Consider the following 4,700-nt stretch of genomic DNA (forward strand, 5'->3'; position numbering starts at 1 on the left):
TGTCTTTGATGGTAAAGACATCTTGATAAATTTATGTTAATTTTGAACCAAAAACATCACAAACGACTTAAAAGCATTGATTTATCACTCATGAAAACTTATTAATCTTATTAAAGTGTGTAATTAAACAAACTAAACAACAAGCAGAATGTGATGCCGATGTAGAGGCACAGATAAGAAACGACTCCTACATCTACAGCGAATGGGAACATGAATGAACCGAAACACACCCAAAAGAGATGGATTTCGAAGATATACAGGTATGAGACTACATATTCGATGAGAGCTTACGAAATTTGATAGGTGTTACTCATACTAACGATTGCATCTCATTTTCTAGTGTCAAACTTAACATTAGAGTTCTTGTGAGATGGGTAACCCCTGGGATACTCGCTTCCCTCGGAGCGTGTGAGTGGTAACAAAGCACGCTAGAAAGACTTGTGTTGGTATAAGAGAACAACTTTTAGTATGAGAGCAGGGTCATTCATTACACAGAAGATATACATATGTTTTTAATTTATCTAGAGTAAAGGCCAAAATTGGTCATGAACATATGACCATTTTACCTTTTTGGTCATAAACATTATCTTTTGGTTTTTTTGGTCCTGCACATATGAAAATTTGATCATTTGGTCCTCCGTCAACATTTCCGTTAAAAACTAACGGTCAACGGGTTTAATCCCGATTTTGACCGAATTAAACTTTTAATTCTAATTTTTTATTCCCTAACTAATTCCCTAATTATTTTTACACTTCAATTTCATCTTCTTCCTTCCTCTAATCTTTCATCTTCTTCCTTCCTCTTCCTCTCAAATTGCCCCACAGTTCCACGCTCCTCTTTTCCAATTTTGAGATTCTCGAAGATGTCGTTGATGAAGTTGTTCATGATGCCCATTGCCTTGCTGGAGATCCCGATGTCGGGGTGCACCTGCTTCAGCACCTTGAAGATGTAGATCTTGTAGGTCTCCATGCTCTTCTTGTTCCTCTTCTTCTTCTTCTTCTTCTTCTTCTTGTCGCCGGCGGCGGCGTCCAGAAGCAAAGCTGTTGTCTTCTCCACCGACTTCCCCACCGCCACATACACGGTGTCAGAAATCACAGGTGAGGAGAAGCCGGGAAAAAATCTTCAGTCGGGCGTGGTGGGTGGGTTAGAAGCGGCGCCATCGTTGATCACCAAAGATAAAATATCAGTGAATTATTTTTTTTTTGGCGAAATTGAATTGTAAAAATAATTAGGGAGTAAAAAATCAGAATTAAAAGTTTAATTTGGTCAATATCGGGATTAAACTCGTTGACCGTTAGTTTTTAACAGAAATGTTGACGGAGGACCAAAATGATCAAATTTTCATATGTGCAGGACCAAAAAATCCAAAAGATAATGTTTAGGACCAAAAAGGTAAAATGATCATATGTTCAGGACCAATTTTGGCATTTACCCATTTATCTATCACCTTTAAACAAATTTGAGAATAGTTAAATGCTCATTGAACGAATAAACGTTCCACTCATGCAATTGTACACAAATGTTCGAGGCTTTTTGTTAGTCACGCTATAATTCTTGTAATTTAGGAAAAGGAAAGATGAATTAAAACCACTCCAATAGCCCAATGACGAGTTTGCAATGTTTGCGGAGGAAGTATGTGATATTTTGTTTTAGTTTTAAATTTTTTATTTTAATTTTATTTTATATTATCATTCCCCTAGTTTATTGGAGTATAAAATCTCGGCATTTCTTCTTGAATGATGGATTCTGCAAAGCTAGTGCATTTTTCTTTAAGTTGCTTACATTACCTTTGTTTTCTGCTTTTAATTCGTGTTTCGTAGGTGAATTTAGCTTGTGATAAACTTAACAATGTGTTAATCCGATTGTTTAGTATTCAAGGTTGTCAACTCAGCATGTTACTTATCTTGGCCGTGCCTATTTCATTGTTCCTCTAATCCTTTTTGTTGTGTTAATCTATAGATAGGCAATTCTTAGAGCAACTCCAAGGGTAGAAGGTAAACGAAAAGGGTATATCATGTTTATATCTTCTCAAAAATTGCAATATACCTTTCTAAAAATCAATCAACTCCAAGGATAAAAGATATATCATTTAAAAAAAATAAAATAATAGTACAAACATTAAAAAAACATAAAGTGTAATACCTTCTCAAATACCTTCCCCTTTGGAAAATGATTTTTTATGATTTTTTATGAAAAGAAGGTAAATATGTTGGATATATGATTTTACCTCTCCATCAATGAAGAGGTAAAGATACCTCTTCAAAATGAAAAAAAGGTATAATACCTTCTCAAATACCTCTCCCCTTGAGAATGTTTTTTCATAAAGAAAAGGTAAATATGGTAGTTATATTAGTTTACCTCTCCATTTACCTCTCCCCTTGGAGATGCTCTTACTAGTATTTTGTAATGGGATGGAGAGAGAGAGAGGGAGAAAAAAAATGAACAGAGCAGAGTGTGTGAAAGTTGGCCAAATGATAGAATGGTAATTTCTAAAGTCAAAGATCACAAGTTTGAGTCCAACGTGGTATGGCCTATAAATCAATATCATTTGTTCATTATAAAAAAGAATATGACGGTGTTATGACGACTAATTTATGCGGCGGTGGGCGGTGGACGAAAGTAAGCGTGAGCAAAACTTGAAAACCATATGTTTGAATTTTGAATTAAATCAAATTGAAATTTAATTCAATTTTCCTTTTTGGCAAATTTCAGTTCTTTCTTTTTAATTCATTAAGGGTTAAAGTTACTCAGTTTTATATTTTTGGTTGTACATTTAAATTGTTTTTACAGTTTATGATTTTGAACCCTTAGATAGTGTGATTGTATCGAATTTTAAATAATCAATTCAAAATGTAAATTCACTATGATTAAGTGGAGGATAAAGTGAGAAGTGTAATGAGAGAGACAATCATAAAACAGAGACAGAGATTTTGGTAATGTAAAAAGACAAAAAATACTCTTACTCTGTAGTTCAATTTGTATAATATTGAAATGCAATGTAATTAACCAGTATACTTTGCATTTTTCGATTACTTTTAAAATTATAAATTGAACTCCGAGAGAGACACTGATATGGCACAAAGGGAAAATGGAGAAAAGCCCATCAGCAACAAAAATTAAAGTAGGAAAAAAGCTTAGTAATACAATTTCATAGCGGGCATTTTTTATATCAAACCCGAGGGTCACTTTTGAGTTATCGCATTAGTGATTTTTATTTTCTATGGTTTTCAATCTATCACAAATACGATTGGCTTATTTAACAAATTTATTGAGTTTGGATTTTTATGAGTCACTTTACTAGTACCTATTATCACACACTTCAATTATTACATACTCAAGCCTTTCTTAAAACTCACACCCAATTAAACTGAGACTCCTAATGCCAAACGAAAGGAGTAATATATTTTAAAATCAATATGCACTATTAACTTACTCATAAACTCATTTATAGAGGGAGTAGTACAATATGTCAGTGTGACTGAATAAATAATTTAGTTGGGTAGGTACAACTTCTCACCATAAACTAGAAGACAGCTTGATCGTAGGTTACAAAGTTGTGTTTATGTAATCCCCAGACCTCAAGCTGTTCGAAGTCATAGTGACTACTTTAATCATAAAATAAACATTCCTAATAATGTAAATAAAAAATAAACAGAGAATCTGAAGTACTAGTAAGTTGGGCAACATTTTGATACCCACGTTACCACGTACGTACCACCAACCAATTTGGTTCATAAATTAACTTATACTTACTCCCTAAAGTCTTTTGCAAATAGGTATTTTTCAAATAAAAATATTGTTGATGGAAAATGAGCTTTATCTTATTAGAATAAATTTTTTTCTTAAAATAAAAAGTTTTAAATTTTAAAGAACAAACCAATATGAGAATAATTTATAATTTCAAGGTTGAAAAGAGTAAAATTTTGAAAGAAGTATTAGATGGATCACTAAACCTGCACTGATATAGACCCAGAGATATATGGGGTTTATAAAAACTAGTGTCACACCCCGTGCGATGCACGACTTAATTCACGTTCTACTTATACTAATTTGAAACATGAGTCCAGTATTTTTAAAATGAGAAACAATATGATTAGAAGTTCTAAACTTGTATATGATAACAATTCACAATACAAATGAAAACTCATACAATTAAATAAGTTTTCAAACTAAAATTTGAACACAAAACACCCGTCAATAAGAATGCTTTCGATCTCTATTGCAAAAAGATCAACCACAAACACATGTTGATTAAAATAAGCTTATAAATGTTGATTATAATGGAGTATTAGATATCTAATACTCTCTCGTCCATAGTAGTGGAGGCATTTTTTTTCGGCATTGTGAAGTGAGTTAAGTAATAATAAAGCAGGAAATGAAAAACGTGATAAATACTAAAAATTAAAATGACTCAACTATTATAGAACATGCAAAATGACTTCACTTCTATCTAAGGGAATACTACAAAAGCTGTAAATACAAATTAATAACATACAATTAAGAATAGTTCAATAGTAAAACAATGTTACAAAAAGTTAAAAAAGAAAAAGAAAATAACACATCGTATCTTTTACAATAGATTCTTCGTGTTTTCGTCTCTCCTCCACTCATGCTCTTGTTCCCTGAGCTATAAGATCAATCCTAACTATTTTGCCGGACGAATGCTCCAAGTTTCTTGATCTCTTTGCTAGTGAGAATA

The sequence above is a fragment of the Salvia hispanica genome, chromosome 5, assembly GCF_023119035.1.
Source record: "Salvia hispanica cultivar TCC Black 2014 chromosome 5, UniMelb_Shisp_WGS_1.0, whole genome shotgun sequence".
NCBI lineage: Eukaryota > Viridiplantae > Streptophyta > Magnoliopsida > Lamiales > Lamiaceae > Salvia > Salvia hispanica.